This window comes from Heterodontus francisci, chromosome 7, assembly GCF_036365525.1.
Source record: "Heterodontus francisci isolate sHetFra1 chromosome 7, sHetFra1.hap1, whole genome shotgun sequence".
NCBI classification, from domain to species: Eukaryota; Metazoa; Chordata; class Chondrichthyes; order Heterodontiformes; family Heterodontidae; genus Heterodontus; species Heterodontus francisci.
In genome coordinates, this window is record NC_090377.1 from 117907653 (window position 1) to 117925047 (window position 17395).

Consider the following 17395-nt stretch of genomic DNA (forward strand, 5'->3'; position numbering starts at 1 on the left):
TACACACTTTTTTGAACAAAGCTGTAACAACTGTAATGCTCCAGTCCTCTAGCACAAGCCCATATCTAAGGAGGATTGGAAGATTACTGCCGGTGCCTCTGCAATTCCCACCCTACTTCCCTCAGCACCCTCAGAAGCATCCCATCCGAACCTGGTGATTTATCAACTTTAAGTACAGCCAGCCTTTATAATACATCCACTTTTTCAATTTTTATCCCATCCAGTATCATAACTATCTTCTCATTCACTATGATTCTGGCAGCATCTTCTTACTTGGTAAAGACAGATGCAAAGCAATCATTTGGCACCTCAGCCATGCCCTCTGCCTCCCTGCATAGATCCCCTTTTTGTTCCTTAATTGGCTCCACCCCTCCTCTTAGTCATTTTACTATTTATATGCCTATAGAAGATTATTGGATTCTCTTTTATGTTAGCTGCCAGTCTCTTCCTGTACTCTATTTTTGCCTCTCTCATTTCCTTTTTTACTTCCTATTTAAACTCTCTATATTGAGCTTGGTTTTCACATATCATCAACCTGATATGTGTCAGATGCACCTTTTTTCTGTTTCGCCTTACTCCCCATCTCTTCTGCCATCCAGGGAGCTCTGACTTTGTTTGCCCTACCTTTCCCCATTGTGGGAATGCACTTCAACTGTACCCAAACCATCTCCGCTTTTAAGGCAGCCCATTGTTCCAATACAATTTTGCCTGCCATTCTTTCATTCTAATTTACCTGGGGAAGGTCCGTTCTTAACCGACTGAAATTAGGCCTCCACCAATTAAGTATTTTTACTCTAGATTGCACATTGCCCTTTTTCATAGCTAATCTAAACCTCATGATACTATGATCATTGTCCCCTAAATGTTCCCTACTGATATTTGATCCAGTTGATCCACCTCATTCCCCGGAACCAGGCAATGCCTCCTTCCTTGTTGGGCTGGAAACATACTTATCTAGAAGATTCTCCACAAAACATTTCAGAAATTCTTCTCCCTCTCTACCCTGTACACTAATATTCCTTTCTATATTAAGATAAAGTCCCCCATTATCACTACTCTATAGTTTTTTGCACCTCTCTAATTTATCTGCAAATTTGCACCTCTATATCTTTGCCACTTGATGGTGGCCTATAGAATACACCCAGTAGTGTAATGGTACCCCTACTGTTTCTTAACTCTAACCAAATATATTCTGTCCTTGATCCCTCCAGGACATCCTTTTTAATCAATACAGCTCCTCCTTTTTTTCCTTCCTTATCTTTCCTGAACACTTCGTATCCAAAAAATTTTGTACTCAGTCCTGCCCTTTTTAGGAGACAGGTCTCTATTATCGCCACAATATCATACACCCATGTTGATATTTGCGTATGCAGCTCACCCACCTCATTTAGCATGCTTCATGTATTTACATATATGCATTGTAAACCTGAATTAGATATTACTGCATTCCCTCTTAGTGTGACTCCACATAATACCTATTTCTAACTCGAGTGTTGGCTGTCTCTCCCAATCCTTTGTGCACCTTATTTCTCCTTTCTAATGCTACATCCTGGTTGCCATCCCACTGCTAACTTAGTTTAAACCAGGGTTGTCCAACCTTTTCAGGCGGAGGGCCGCATTACGATTTTTGCTCGGCCCAGGGTGCCGGTGAGGTAATTTCAAAAGATAAAGGCATTAAAAATATCTTATTAATGAAAACAACAACAAATATGCATTTTTGTGAAGAAGCTTTAAATAAGAAGACTAATTTATTGACTTACTTTCTCGTCACTATATTGAAAACTGATTTAGTGACAAACCTGGCATTGTTTTTGCTTATATAAGTAGTCAATCTCTGCCCGCACATGATGTAGCGATGCAGAGTATTCTGGATAGATATCTATCTGTCAGGAGGGACATTGAGCCTTCTCCCCTCTCTCCCCATGCTGTGTGTGTGTGTGTGTGTGTGTGTGTGTGTGTGTGTGTGTGGTTCTCTCTTTTACCCCCCCCCACCCCCCCACCCCCTTCTAGGACACAGATTGAAAGTTTTGTGCAAAACACGCAGGGGGAATATGAGGAAGCACTTTTTTACGTAATGGGTGGTAATGACCTGGAACTTGCTGCCAATAAGGGTGGTGGAAGTGGAGACGATCAATGACGTCAAGAGAAAGTTGGATGGCCACCTGAGACAGATAGACTTGCAGGGCTACGGGGATCGAGCCAGGGAGTGGGACTGACTGCATAACTCCTGGGAGAGCCAGCATGGACTTGTTGGACCGAATGGCCTCGTTCTGTGCTGTAAGCAAATGACTATGTCTCCCTCTCTCCCTCTCTTCCCTCCTCTCTGTCTGTCTCTCTGCCCCACTCTCTGTCCCTCCCTCCCTCCACCCTGTCCCTCTCTCCCCCCCCCCTCTCTCTCTCTGTCCCTCTCCCCCCCCCTCTCTCTCTCTGTCCCTCTCCCCCCCTCTCTCTCTCTCTGTCCCTCTCCCCCCCTCTCTCTCTCTGTCCCTCTCCCCCCCTCTCTCTGTCCCTCTCCCCCTCCCTCTCTCTCTGTCCCTCTCCCCCCCTCTCTCTGTCCCTCTCCCCCTCCCCCCCTCTCTCTGTCCCTCTCCCCCTCCCTCTCTCTCTGTCCCTCTCCCCCCCTCTCTCTGTCCCTCTCCCCCTCCCTCTCTCTCTGTCCCTCTCCCCCTCCCTCTCTCTCTGTCCCTCTCCCCCTCCCTCTCTCTCTGTCCCTCTCCCCCTCCCTCTCTCTCTCTGTCCCTCTCCCCCCCCCCCTCTCTCTCTCTGTCCCTCTCCCCCCCCCCTCTCTCTCTGTCCCTCTCCCCCCCCCCTCTCTCTCTCTGTCCCTCTCCCCCCCCCTCTCTCTCTGTCCCTCTCCCCCCCCTCTCTCTCTGTCCCTCTCCCCCCCCTCTCTCTCTCTCTCTCTCTCTCTCTGTCCCTCTCCCCCCCCCCTCTCTCTGTCCCTCTACCCCCCCCTCCCTCTCTCTCTCTGTCCCTCTCCCCCCCTCTCTCTCTCTGTCCCTCTCCCCCCCCCTCTCTCTGTCCCTCTACCCCCCCCCCTCTCTCTCTCTGTCCCTCTCCCCCCCTCTCTCTCTCTGTCCCTCTCCCCCCCTCTCTCTCTCTGTCCCTCTCCCCCCCTCTCTCTCTCTGTCCCTCTCCCCCCCTCTCTCTCTGTCCCTCTCCCCCCCCCCTCTCTCTCTGTCCCTCTCCCCCCCCCCCTCTCTCTCTGTCCCTCCCCCCCCCTCTCTCTCTCTGTCCCTCTCCCCCCCCCTCTCTCTCTCTGTCCCTCTCCCCCCCCCCTCTCTCTCTGTCCCTCTCCCCCCCCCTCTCTCTCTGTCCCTCTCCCCCCCCTCTCTCTCTCTCTCTCTCTCTCTCTGTCCCTCTCCCCCCCCCCTCTCTCTGTCCCTCTACCCCCCCCCTCCCTCTCTCTCTCTGTCCCTCTCCCCCCCTCTCTCTCTCTGTCCCTCTCCCCCCCTCTCTCTCTGTCCCTCTCCCCCCCCCTCTCTCTCTGTCCCTCTCCCCCCCCCCTCTCTCTCTGTCCCTCCCCCCCCCCCCCTCTCTCTGTCCCTCTCCCCCCCCTCTCTCTCTGTCCCTCTCCCCCCCCCTCTCTCTCTCTGTCCCTCTCCCCCCCCCCTCTCTCTCTCTGTCCCTCTCCCCCCCCCTCTCTCTGTCCCTCTCCCCCCCCCCCTCTCTCTCTGTCCCTCCCCCCCCCCTCTCTCTCTCTGTCCCTCTCCCCCCCTCTCTCTCTCTCTGTCCCTCTCCCCCCCCCTCTCTCTCTCTCTGTCCCTCTCCCCCCCCCTCTCTCTCTGTCCCTCTCCCCCCCCCCTCTCTCTCTGTCCCTCTCTCCCCCCCCTCTCTCTCTCTGTCCCTCTCTCCCCCCCCTCTCTCTCTCTGTCCCTCTCTCCCCCCCCCTCACCCTCTGTCCCTCTCTCCCCCCCCCTCCCTCTGTCCCTCTCCCCCCCCTCTCTCTCTCTGTCCCTCTCCCCCCCCTCTCTCTCTCTGTCCCTCTCCCCCCCCTCTCTCTCTCTGTCCCTCTCCCCCCCCCCTCTCTCTCTGTCCCTCTCCCCCCCCCCTCTCCCTCTGTCCCTCTCCCCCCCCCCCTCTCCCTCTGTCCCTCTCCCTGTGTCCCTCTCTCCCCCCCCCCCTCCCTCTGTCCCTCTCCCCCCCCCCTCTCCCTCTGTCCCTCTCCCCCCCCCCCTCTCCCTGTGTCCCTCTCCCCCCCCCCCTCTCCCTGTGTCCCTCTCTCCCCCCACCCTCTCCCTGTGTCCCTCTCTCCCCCCCCCTCTCCCTGTGTCCCTCTCTCCCCCCCCCTCTCCCTGTGTCCATCTCTCCCCCCCCCCTCTCCCTGTGTCCATCTCTCCCCCGTCCCTCTCCCCCCATCTCTCTCTGTCCCTCTCCCCCCATCTCTCTCTGTCCCTCTCCCCCCATCTCTCTCTGTCCCTCTCCCCCCATCTCTCTCTGTCCCTCTCCCCCCATCTCTCTCTGTCCCTCTCCCCCCATCTCTCTCTGTCCCTCTCCCCCCATCTCTCTCTGTCCCTCTCCCCCCATCTCTCTCTGTCCCTCTCCCCCCATCTCTCTCTGTCCCTCTCCCCCCATCTCTCTCTGTCCCTCTCCCCCCATCTCTCTCTGTCCCTCTCCCCCCATCTCTCTCTGTCCCTCTCCCCCCATCTCTCTCTGTCCCTCTCCCCCCATCTCTCTCTGTCCCTCTCCCCCCATCTCTCTCTGTCCCTCTCCCCCCATCTCTCTCTGTCCCTCTCCCCCCATCTCTCTCTGTCCCTCTCCCCCCCCATCTCTCTCTGTCCCTCTCCCCCCATCTCTCTCTGTCCCTCTCTTCAGCCCCCCGTGTCTTCCGTGTTCCCTGCTCCATGTTCCCCACTCCCCGTTCAGTCTTCCCCGCTCCCCACTCAGTGTTCCCGGTTCCTCATTCAGTGTTCCCGGTTCCTCATTCAGTGTTCCCGGTTCCTCATTCAGTGTTCCCAGTTCCTCATTCAGTGTTCCCAGTTCCTCATTCAGTGTTCCCAGTTCCTCATTCAGTGTTCCCAGTTCCTCATTCAGTGTTCCCAGTTCCCCGCTCCACGCTCAGTGCTCCCCGCAGCAGCCATTCCCACTACCAGATACTTACCATGCCTATTTTATTTAAGTTGGGCTGAGCAGTGGCAGGAACTTGCCCAGTGTGCAGGATACAGGAGATTTACTGAATAGTGCGAAAGCAACAGGGATGGGCAATCCCAAGGTCCCTGTGCCGCATTCCACCAACCAGCACTAACGCTGCCTGGGCAGCCCCTGACAGTCACAGGGAGTGACCAATCACAGACAGGGGACCCCTGCCCGTCAGACACAGGTCCCGCCTACACCTTCTGCCTGACGTGCAGGGGAGCCGTCAATCAGAGCTGAGCCACAGGCAGATTGGCGGGCTCGATGGAAACCTTTGGCAGGCCGGATTCTGGCCCGCAGGCCATAGGTTGGACAACACTGGTTTAAACCCTCTCCCACAGCACTAGCAAACCATCCCGCAAGGCCATAGGTTCTGGTCCTGTTCAGGTGCATCCCAGAGGGTCTGTGTAGGTCCCACCTCCCCCAGAACTGGTCCCAATACCCCTGGAATCCAAACCCCTTTCCCCTGCACCATCCCTCCAGTCACGCATTCATCTGCACTATTCTCCTATTTCTCTACTCACTAGCACATGGCACTGGGAGTAATCCGGAATTTGTACCTTCAAGGTCCTGCTTTTTGGTCTCTTTCGTAGCTTCCCAATGTTTGCCTGCAGACACTCATTACTCTTTCTACCTATGCTGTTGGTACCAATATGGTACCACAACCTCTGACTGTTCACCCACCCGCCCCTCTCAGAATGTTCTGCAGCCACTGAGTGACATCCTTGACTCTGGCATCAGGGAGGCAACGTACCATCCTGGAATTACGTCTGTGGCTGCAGAAATGCCTCAGTATAGAATCCCCTATCACTACTGCTTTCCCAAACTTCCATCTTCCTCCCTGCACAGTTGAGCCACCTGTGATACCATGGACCTGGCTCTGGCTGCGTTCCCCAGAGGAACCATCACCCTCACCAATATTCAGAACTGATTAATGGTTGAAGAGCAAGATGCACTCAAGAGACTCCTACATTACCTGTCAGTTTCTCCTTGACAGGCGGTTACCCATTTCCTCTCTGTCTGCACACCTTAAGCTGCAGCATGAGAACCTCCAAAAACATGCTTTCAGTGTAGCTTTCAGCCTTGCAGATGCATTGGAGTGACTTCAACTGCTGCTCATGCTCCAAAATTTGGAGCACAAGCTTCTCCAACTGGATGACACTTCCTGCAGAGTCCCGGAGTTCTCAAGTGGCGCAGAATGTGCATTCCATGGCTTTGAGGTGCCCTGTCATGCTTCTATTTATTCGACTATTTACTAAATTAAGAAATATAAACTTAAGACTTAAATAAACATTCAGCAATCAGCTTCTTCCCTTGTGCTGCCGTCACTTTATAGGTAGGTTACGAACATACAAATTAGGAGCAGAAGTAGGCCACTCGGCCCCTTGAGCCTGCTCCGCCATTCAATAAGATCATGGCGTAAATGTTTTCACTTCCAAGAGAATCCTTTTTCATCTTTCCCAAAAGTGCTGCCATGGCTATGTACTGATTGTTTTAGTTATTTTAACCCATTTCATTGTTCATTACTTTACACCAATGTAAAAATCTCACTTCTTTAGTCCATTTATTGAACCAACACAGGACCTTATAAATATCAATCACTTCTCCTCTCATCAAACCTGGTCATGCAATTTGAGGCAATCGGCAAAATTTATATTACAAGTTATGCCCTCCTCCAGATCTCTTCGCATCAAATTCCACAAGCCATTTCCCTTCCGGGCAAAGCCTTTTCTAAAAACATACAAAAGGCTATGAAATGCATATGGCCAGATCCAAAGACTACTGTACAATCATCCACTCCACCAAACACTTCAGTTTCCCACACAATCTGCCTGCACTGTTTTTTGGGCAGTCTGTTCCACAAGTTCAAAACTCTCGCCAAAACGTAGTTTTCTCTAAACTATCCATGTAGAGACTCTCTTCTAAGGTTAAGCTTGGTTCTGGAGTTTGTGGCAGTTTCAAACATATCGCTGTTCAACTAGTTTTAAAAAAAACCTCAAGGAAATTAACAATCATCTCTGCAGAGCCGTACTTCTCCAGAATAACAATCCGAGACGCTTCAACCACTTTTACTCATGCCGTTAATTCCAAAAGACACATAAAACTTCATTAAATGTCTTCTGAATGTCCAAATAAACTATATGCACAAGATGCTCCACATTCCCAATTGAATTTAATTCTTTTAGGAGGCACAGCAACCAGACCATGATGTAGGATTAACTACCTAATCTTTAGGGCGCCTTCATAAAATTAGGAGGATTTTCCCTATTTAAGGATATGAGGCTGACCGATCTATACCTATCAACTCGCTCCTTTTTTTAAAAGAATACATCAGAATAAAACATAGCATATGCCAGTCCCATACAGCTGTGCTACTGGACCTCCTAATAATGCTTGAGCAGATGTATCCCACCTCTTCTCTCAATACTTTGAGAATTACCCATCTGATCAACTGTAATCTACATTTACAGAGTGCATTCTTTACTAACCTTCTCACACTTTAGATTTCTGATAAAATATGATCTGAAATTTGTCTATTGCGTCACTTTGCAAAGAACTTAAAGCGTCTAAAATTTCTCGTAACCCTGACCCATTAAAGTTATGATTCATAAATTAAGGATCTTGAGAACAGAGACAACATTTTTGGGCAAAATGATCATTTTTTTTTAAATGAGAATCTCGACAGCTTTGATATGATCATTTTCAGCATCATCTCATTTTTAGATTTTCTGCCCTTTCTTTAAATCTGTCATTTCACTCTTACCTTTACTGGATACATAATACACCATTCCTCAACCAAGAATACAAGCATGCAAAATAGTTGGCTATTGGAGGTACATAACAACCACCGTGGATGACTTGTGCTCTAATGTTCCTTGACTCTAGGAAGCACTTCACTCTAGAACTGAAATCAGGACCAAGTTTTTGTTTTAAATCACACAATAATTTGACACAAAGTAACACTAAGCTTCCCAAAGAGAACTACTAAAATATTAAAAGAATCAACTGAATTATGAAGTTCAAATAATACAAGGAATCAGATGGTATAGATCCAGGAGATATTACTGTAACTTGCAAACCTCTTGACAAACACCACTGGGATACTGTGCTTAAGGGCAGTGGACTAGCTTCAGAAAACACAGTAAGGTGGTTTATAAAACTGTCATGTAACACTTGGTCCTGAGCTCTCATCCTGTGTATTTATATTTATGCTTTCCTTAATGCTTTGATAATTGGGGAAATTAAAGATCAACTATAGCTGACTGATTATATCCAACTGAATATTAAAGTTCCAAAAGGCTAAGCACTACAATTAAGACCTCAAAAGATACACCAGAAGGCAGCAGGTCTCGGACGAATAAATCATCTCACTGCACTCAAAGCAGACAGATTTCCCACCTACATTGCCAAACTAAGGTTACATAGCACCATTTACTGAAAAGTCTCATTCTGCTAGGATATTTTAAACCCAAGTACATAGTTAAGTGTCTCAGGAGCACAATCACAATCCCTTTTATTCTGTGCTTAAACGAGAAACCTGATATGTTTCGGATAACTCAACAGACAGGACCTCAAAACCCATTTTCTCAGTGCTCCTCCACACTCATCCCCGAACTAAATCAACTGTCGTGGCCAAGTCCTGGCAGGTGTTTTAAGGTCCCAAGCTCAGGTCGTCTCCTGACTCAAGCTTTTACGTTCTCGTTCACCAATTTTTAGAAGGTTAAATGCTGATCTCTCTTAATTACATGTGAAGGATGAATATAAATTTAGATATCATAATATGGTTTAAATATAGCAACATAAAAAAGCAGGATTATCTAGAGATTCTAAAAAGATAATTAAAAATTAATTTTACTGTGCAACTAAAGACAGCGGACTGCATATAATTTTAAACAGGGACATTTAGTGTTCATTCAGAATTAGCTCCAATATTACAACAAGTATTAAACAGTCTCTTAGCAGGCAAATCACAGTAGTGCAAACATCAGCATAGCCACCAATTTTGCTAGTCTGTTTTAATAACAGTAAGTGGCTGGGGACATTCTTCACTAAAAGCTGAAGTTCAACATAAAACATCATTAACCTCAGGAAAGAAAGCAAATAACTGAACTCCCTCTTACTTCCCCAGTCCTATACAGGTATGCAATGTGCAAAGGAACCAAAACCTTTGGTATCACATGTCTGTCTGCTCAATCAGTAGCTCTCACTATTTCTAGCACACAACAAAAAAAAAGTAGAAATTAAACTCTACCTTTCCTTTCTGACCGCTTCTTCCGACGCCTTTTGAACTTGCGCCTGACCAGATGAATGAAGGTGCCCATGTTGAGTGTCGCAGCCAGCAGTGAAGCCATACAGCAGTGAGCTGACTGTGCAGCTTGAACAGGTCAGTGGCCCGCTAAATCTCTCCGTCTGACTTAACAAAAGTATATTAATACAGCAATTCATTTATGCTATCACGCGCCTGCAGAGATGACAGTTAACCCTGCACTGGCTCTTTCACAGTTCCAGGTTCTTCATAATGTGAGATAGTCTGCAACTGCACTCTCCCTCTACCCAAAAACAGCTCGGCCATAAATAAAAGGGGAGTTCAGCTTCAAACACAGAACTACATATTTTGAAACCTCTTGAGAAATAGCAGTACAATTAAAAGCAGCTGAGCTTAGTTATTTCACAAGCCCTCCACCTCCCCACACCCACAAAAAAATCTCACATACACACACACAGATCAATGCTTGGATCCAATCATAATTGTTTTTTTTATGACATCATGTGCACTACCTCCTGAGTGCTTTACAACAAAAACTGCCTGCAGATGGATGGTTTAAGTGATGTGAACTTGTTTGCAGGCATTTGTGCGAAATATATTCGAACACATACATACACACACAAACTCGGTCTGTTGTTCCCAGCGGATCACTAACCACTTTGAATCCGAGTTGCCAGGCTACAATAGGGAGAATATTAGCCCCAATTACTGTAACATTTTTGTAATATACTTACACATTATAGCCTCTGCCATTCAACCTTCAAAAGGAGTTAGGAAAAACATCTTCAGCATTAATTAGAACGTTCTCAGTAACCTGAAACAACTAGGCTCACTACTTAAATGGCAAATTTTCAAACTCTCACTACAATTCAGGAACAGCTTCCTGTTTTATTTACCTATTTTATCATCATAGTGGCTCAGATTTTCCAACAGCCAGGAACTGAGCAATTTGTTTTTAAAAAAGTAAAGTTAAAAGCTGCTTCTGACACCTTACCATGAGCACAGAAATGTCAACACACTGACAATTGCAAAGTTGAATGAAAAGTACTTCAGTCGTAGTATTTCTGCTTTTTAATTCAACAAATGGTTTTGACAGCCAAAACAAACAGAAAAATTTGCTTAAAATAAAACACACATCAGAGATCATAATTTTAAATCAACTCGCTACAATGAACATTTTACACTATTTTAATAGCTGTCAGAATCTACATGAAACATTGCTTCACTCATGGGTTCAACAAAGTTAATTTCCAACGAATACTCTCATAAGTTCCCAGTTTTTCTGCTTCGATCTAAATTACTGCCTGTTTTACAATGTGACTGGCTTGCTACATGTTTTTTGGAGTAATTTTTTGACCTGCCTATCCCTGTTTTGAACACTGACTTGCATTCCATTGGTTCTCCTTTCCTTTACATTTCGTACTCCATCGCTTGCAATTTTCAACCTCTGGGAAGCTTAACAGAAGACTGGAAGCTCCAGGTTTAAATATGGGTTAAGTTCCAGTGGCTCAAATTGGCTCTCTCGACTTATTTTGACTTTGAAACAAGTAAATTTAACTGAAATACGTGTCCTTCTGTTAACAGATGACAGTTTCAGTTACATTTATCTCCCTCAGTAACTTCTCTCCTAGGTTGGTCTCTAACATGGCTATTATCTGATGCAAATGAAAAGTAACAACAGCAGCCCTTGCATACCACTGTCAACATCCTAAACTGCATCAAAAAGGTGGGCAAATCAATGAATTATAGAATTTTACAGAAAAGAGGCCATTTATCCTGTCGTATTTGTGTCAGCTCTTTGAAATGACTGTCCAATTTAGTACCACTCTCCAGTTTTTTCCCTATAACCCTGCAAATTATTCCTCTTCAATCACATGTCAAATTACCTTTTGAAAGTTGCAATGGAACTTGCTTCCACCACCCTTTCAGGTGTGTTCCAGATCTCAACAACACTCTGAAAATACATCATCTCATTTCCCCTCTACCTCTTTCGTCAATTATTCTAAATCCATGCCCTCTGGTTACCGACTCACTTGCCAAAGGAAACCGTTTTTATCTACTTTCTCTATCAGAAACCAGCAAAATTTTGAATACATCAGTTAGATCTCCCTTTCCACCTTCTCTGGGTTCTCCATACTCATCACATAACTGAAGTACCTCTCCACATAACTGGAGAGAATCTTCAAGAAATCTTGCGATCAGATGTCCGTACATCTTATTTTCAATAAAAATATTAGACCAGCATTTGTGGAAGCTGTAGCTTGGACGCCCACCACAAGGACTATTTAAGAAAGGGAGCCCAGACAGTGTTCAAGAAAGGGAGGTATTAGTATTTACTGGAAAATTTGGAATCTTTCTGGCTATGCACAGACCGTTTGCTCTGTTATAAGCAGGGACAGTCTTAATAATCTCTACCCTCAAACCTGAACTTTGTAATTCCCTTCAAGGTAAAGCACCCGTAATGACTATGTAACATTTATTTTTGACTACCCTTCAAAATATCAACTATCACCCATCCAGAGGGGAAAAGCTATTTGTGCATTAGAAAGCTGATGCTTGGGCACAGCATCTTACCAAAGGAGCTGTAGACTGGACTGAAGATATATGCCAGCTTACAGGAATTCCATTAAGTACACAATATCTGGAGCAACAAGATTCTAAGGAATGAAGTAGATGGTTCAAACATTCCGAAAAACCCTAAGGGTGCCCAGTATCAACAGTTTTTTCAAGGCAAGTTCCAGATTTCCACTACCCTTTGCATGAAGTAGTACATCCTGACATCACCCCTGAACGGCTAACTCTAATTTTAAGATTGTGCCCCCTTGTTCTAGAAGCAGAATCCTTCCTATTGCTCCAACCTTAAATGTTGTAAAACTAACAGAGATTTAACTTTTATAGCAGCATCTTCCCATTTACATCCCTGCGTGTTAAGAATTCCACAAAAAACACCAACCACAGCAGACGTGAAGAAAACTAAACCTGTTGTCTGACCCCAGCCATAATTGGCTGCTGATAATGGTTATCAGCACTCACCAAACATAAATACTGTATTTCCTAAGGAAATCCTCTCTTTTAAAAGAAAACCACGCAGACAGGTCAAAGAATATCAAACACAGTGACATAACAAACACTGTGATGTTATTTTATTCAAAAGCACTTGCAATGAAAAGCCTGACAGTACAAGTAAAGAGCATTCTTTAATTGCTTGAATTTGTATGCCTTCAACTGTGGAATCTGAAAACAGTGCATTAGTTGATTTATTGCACAATAATTTATTCTGAAAATAATGCTCTCGTGAATCAGGCCCAGACAGTGATCAAAACAGATTGCGGTGTCATTGCTCCTGGAATGTGCAGAAGCAAAATACATAATAATTGCCTCAAATTAATAGGAACTGAATTGTGGTTGACTGAAATATACTGTATATAAAATCTGTCAATATGTGGTGTGAGTACATCTCAAATATTCATGATTCAAGGACAGTTTATGTACCGTGAATGTGTGCGTTCGATATCTATCACATCACACCATGACATTTTCACCCTACAGTTGGATTCTACTAGAGACAGATTTCAACACACCCAACCTATGATCCAGTGTCACTTGTATCACTGAGGAATGGCACAACATTTTTTAGGATGGTGTGTATTTCAACACGAGCTTATCAAACACAATTCCTCCCTCCTCTCCCAATCAACATCCCCTTCAGTTGTCACTGTCATTTATACACTTTCACTTCACACTCCATCCATCGGATTTACAAATACCGCGGCCTGAATTTTGTGTTCAGAATAACAGTGAGGCTAACAGCACTCACAGTTACTATGGAGTAAATTGGACAGCAACTTCCAGAGTCCGCACATGTGCAGCTAAACCTGGAAATCTGGAAATTGCTGTCTGAATTACCCAGCTCCTCCACAGACTGTGCTACAACAATACCTTGCTGATAGACCTATCATTGAAATCAATGCGACGGTGTGAAGTTCTGGTACTTGCCCACTAGCTACCCAAGAAACACAGAAGAAAAGGTTAGGGCTAGTACATTCAGGTGTAAGTGAATTTTTAATGGCGTGATCAGAAATAATTACTGACAAACAACCTTCCTGACCCTAAATTAATTTTTGTTTACAAGTGTGGAGTATCATTCCTTCAGAATTTATTTAGTGCTGGAGTTTAAAATAAAATTTCACTTTTTCTGTCTTTTATCTATCTCTCTTAATCCCATATTTCTTTGTCAATCTTTATTTTGCTTTCTGCACATGAGTTAAATCTAATAATTCCTGGTTTATATTCCCCAGTTTAGAGTCTGGGTGTCTCAGTGAGAACTCTTCTATCTGATTGGTTGAAGAGTCTTGCTGTTTCTTGCCCTGTGCATAGATGCTTGAACAGATGCCTGATGACAGCAAGTCCCCACTCAAAAGTCCACAAAAACTCTGAACAGCTGTCTGCGCTGTAGAGAATGGCAACAGCAGTTCCTTTAATGGTGACTGCAAAATCCAGGCCCTTGAGTTCTTATCCCCTTGACTTTATTCTCCCATTCAAATCTTTTTTCCTCCAAAGCAAGTACTCGACAGTAGTATCAACATCCAGCTGCTTGATAAGAATCTGTCCCCCAGGAAGTGAAATATCTTTTACGCCACAATCTAGTACATATTTCGGATTATCATTTCTGGGCTGCAGTGGCTAAGGTCCATCTCTCCCTTTCATGATCTTACCTTTCAATGTCAATTGAGAAAATATTTGATAAGTAATTAGAATAAAACTAACACAGCCAAGAATAATAAAAACAGAAAACGCTGAAATACTCAGCAGATCCAGCAGTTTCCATGGAGAGAGGAACAGAGTTAACTGATTCTGACAAAAAAAGTTATCGACCTGAAACGTTTACTCTGATTCACTTTTGACAGATGCTGCCAGGCCTGTGGAGCATTAGCAGCATTTTCTGTTTATATTTCAGATTTCCAGCAACCACAGTATTTTGCTTTTGTATGAGCATAGCCAAGGTAGTCTTTTCAAAGTTTGCAGACAACTAAAAATACTCTAGCACAGGATTGTCCAACATACGGCCCACAGCCGAGGATGCAGCCCTCTAAAGGTTTCCATCTGGCCCATGGATGTAAACTGTACCCGGGCTTTTCCTTATCCTCGCCAAGGGTCCGTGACTGGTAATTTCACAATGATCGGCTTCTTCTTTCAGACTGGCTTTTAAAAAAATCATGCTGAGTTTCACAGCTGACAGGTGTATCAGTGCATCCGAGGAACAGTGGTTTTGGACAGATTTGGGTTCTCCCCGTGGGCTCCAACCTTTTTTTTTTTTAAAAAGGCTGTGGGAAAACCCCAAATATGTCCGAAGTTCAGAAACCGCTGTTCCTGATGTCAGCACCTGTCAGCTATGAAACTCAGCGTGATTTTTAAAAAACTGACCAACCATCTGCTGAGCGTTCCCACTCTCTGCAACTGTGGGAGAAAGGGAGGGAGGAAGAGAGGGAGGGAGGAAGAGAGGGAGGGAGGAAGAGAGGGAGGGAGGAAGAGAGGGAGGGAGGGGGGAAGGGAGGAAGAGAGGGAGGGAGGAAGGAAGGGAGGAAGGGAGGGAGGAAGAGAGGGAGGGAGGAAGGGAGGGAGGGAGGAAGGAAGGAAGGGAGGGAGGAAGGGAGGGGGGAGGGAGGAAGGGAGGGGGGAAGGGAGGGAGGGGGGAAGGGAGGGAGGAAGGAAGGGAGGGAGGAAGGAAGGGAGGGAGGAAGGAAGGGAGGAAGAGAGGAAGGGAGGGAGGAAGAGAGGAAGGGAGGGAGGAAGAGAGGAAGAGAGGGAGGGAGGAAGAGAGGGAGGAAGAGAGGAAGAGAGGGAGGAAGAGAGGAAGAGAGGGAGGAAGAGAGGAAGAGAGGGAGGAAGAGAGGAAGAGAGGGAGGAAGAGAGGAAGAGAGGGAGGAAGAGAGGAAGAGAGGGAGGAAGAGAGGAAGAGAGGGAGGAAGAGAGGAAGAGAGGGAGGAAGAGAGGGAGGAAGAGAGGGAGGGAGGAAGAGAGGGAGGGAGGAAGAGAGGGAGGGAGGAAGATAGGGAGGGAGGAAGATAGGGAGGGAGGAAGAGAGGGAGGGAGGAAGAGAGGGAGGGAGGGAGGAAGGGAGGAAGAGAGGGAGGAAGAGAGGGAGGGAGGGAGGGAGGGAGGGAGGGAGGAAGGGAGGGAGGAAGGGAGGGAGGAAGGGAGGGAGGGAGGGAGGAAGGAAGGAACAGAAAGCAGGACAGGGAGAGAAGGCGAGAGAAAGAAAGGGGGACGGAGAGTGTGAGAGAGAGAGAGAGAGAGAGAGAGAGAGAGAGAGGGACGGAGTGAGAGAGGGGGACAGGGAGGGAGAAAGGGGGACAAAGAGAGATAGGAGGATAGAGAGAAAGAGAGGAGGGCAGAGAGAGAAAGGAAAGGGAAAGAGAGAGAGAGCGCGTGAGAGAAAGAAAGAAAGAGAGAGAGAGAAAGAAAGATAGAGCGAGAAAGAAAGAAAGAGAGTGATCACGATTACTCATGACAAATGGACATCTATCTGAAATATTCCACATCTCGACAAGTGGTGTGTGGGCAAACATCGACTTCTTGTACAAGCAAAAAATGCCAGGTATCTCACTAAATGAGTGTCCAACATAGTGAAGAGAAAGTAAGTTGTTACAAGGTTTTGTTTTTGTATTAAAAATTAAGATTCTGTGTGTTTTAAAAAGCTGAAGAAGGATATTCAGTGGACATTTAAGACACCTGCAAATAGTTGAAATTTTGAATATTTGAAAGGAAGTTCAGAATAAAAACAAATGTTCATTTCTGTGCTTTGAAAGGAAGCTGAGCTTGTATACAAGGACAGGAAAGCAGACAATTTCAAGGAAACCAGCAGAGTTTGAACTCCTCAGAGTAACTTTTTGAATGACAAGGGAGACCCTATGTCTGGACATATGACCTGTTCAGGAAGGTTTTGCTTTCACTTTGGACCCTTTAAATAACCAGTGAGTTGGACAAAGAGCAGGCATTTGAAATTTGATTTTTTTGACCTGCCTGGCGATGACAGAAGTTCCAGAAAAAGTGTGACCTCTCTCTATAAAGGAATCCTGCATCTCGAGAAGAAACCCTGTATTTGAAAGGTGGCAGATTCCAATCGCCTCCTGTCTCTGAAGAATCCCTGTATCCAGTGTGGTTCCTGCTGCTTCCTGTGTTTAAGAAATCCTGAAATCTGAAGAAATCTTCTACTGCTATACTACTGCTGCAAGACCTAAGCAGACTTGTTGCTACACCCCTGAAAGGCCTATGTGATGCCTGCTGCAATTGAAGTGCCTTGAACGCCTACCCACCACAGACTGTTCATCAACCTCGCCTGAAGAGACTTCATGTGCCATCCGACTATTCGACTATGGGACACCTCACCAAACCGAAGTACTTCCTACCAGAATGTGACAAACTAAATTATTTTATTATTCCTTTTATTCCTATGAAACAGCTATAAACCAAAATCCTTTTTCTCTGGTTAACTTTTTTTTTTGAATGCTTGTGTGTGCATGAGGGCTAGGGAAATAAGGAGCTTTTCGAATATATATTTATCTCATCATGGGTTAAGATTTGTTTTTATAATAAAGTTAATTTTGTTGTTGATTCAAGAAACTTGATTGGTGTGCTTTATTCTGGGGGACAGATAGAGTATGTAATTGGCTGTTTTTCAGTAGGTGGGAAAATCTATTGATATGCTGGTGACCAGTGGAGAAGTGGGACTGAATTAACAGTGCACTCCTCCAACCTCGGTCATAACAAAGTCAATAAATTAATCTTCTCATTTAAAGCTTCTTCACAGAAATGAACATTTGTTGTTGTTTTGATTAATAGTAAGATAAATTTTTAATGCAGTTATCTTTCTGAAATTGTCATATGACAAAAATTGTAATGTGGCTCCCACACGAAAAAGTTGGACATCCCTGCTCTCACATGAGTGGCAAGATCCTCTTAGCTGCTTGTCCCAATTTTGACAGGTCATAAAAG

At 45.7% G+C, this 17395-nt stretch overlaps 1 protein-coding gene across 13 annotated transcripts in view; it reads right to left on the reverse strand.

The window, feature by feature from the left end:
- LOC137372267 (double-stranded RNA-specific editase 1-like) overlaps positions 1-17395 on the reverse strand; it is a 428430-nt gene that overhangs the window by 235525 nt on the left and 175510 nt on the right. Inside the window, exon 1 of one of the 13 annotated variants that reach the window (XM_068035991.1) lies at positions 9386-9420. The exons of the other annotated variants lie outside the window; for them this stretch is intronic. The gene's annotated coding sequence lies outside the window, so the exon portion shown is untranslated. Of the gene's footprint in view, positions 1-9385; positions 9421-17395 lie in introns of those variants that run through there. 13 annotated transcript variants of the gene reach the window in all.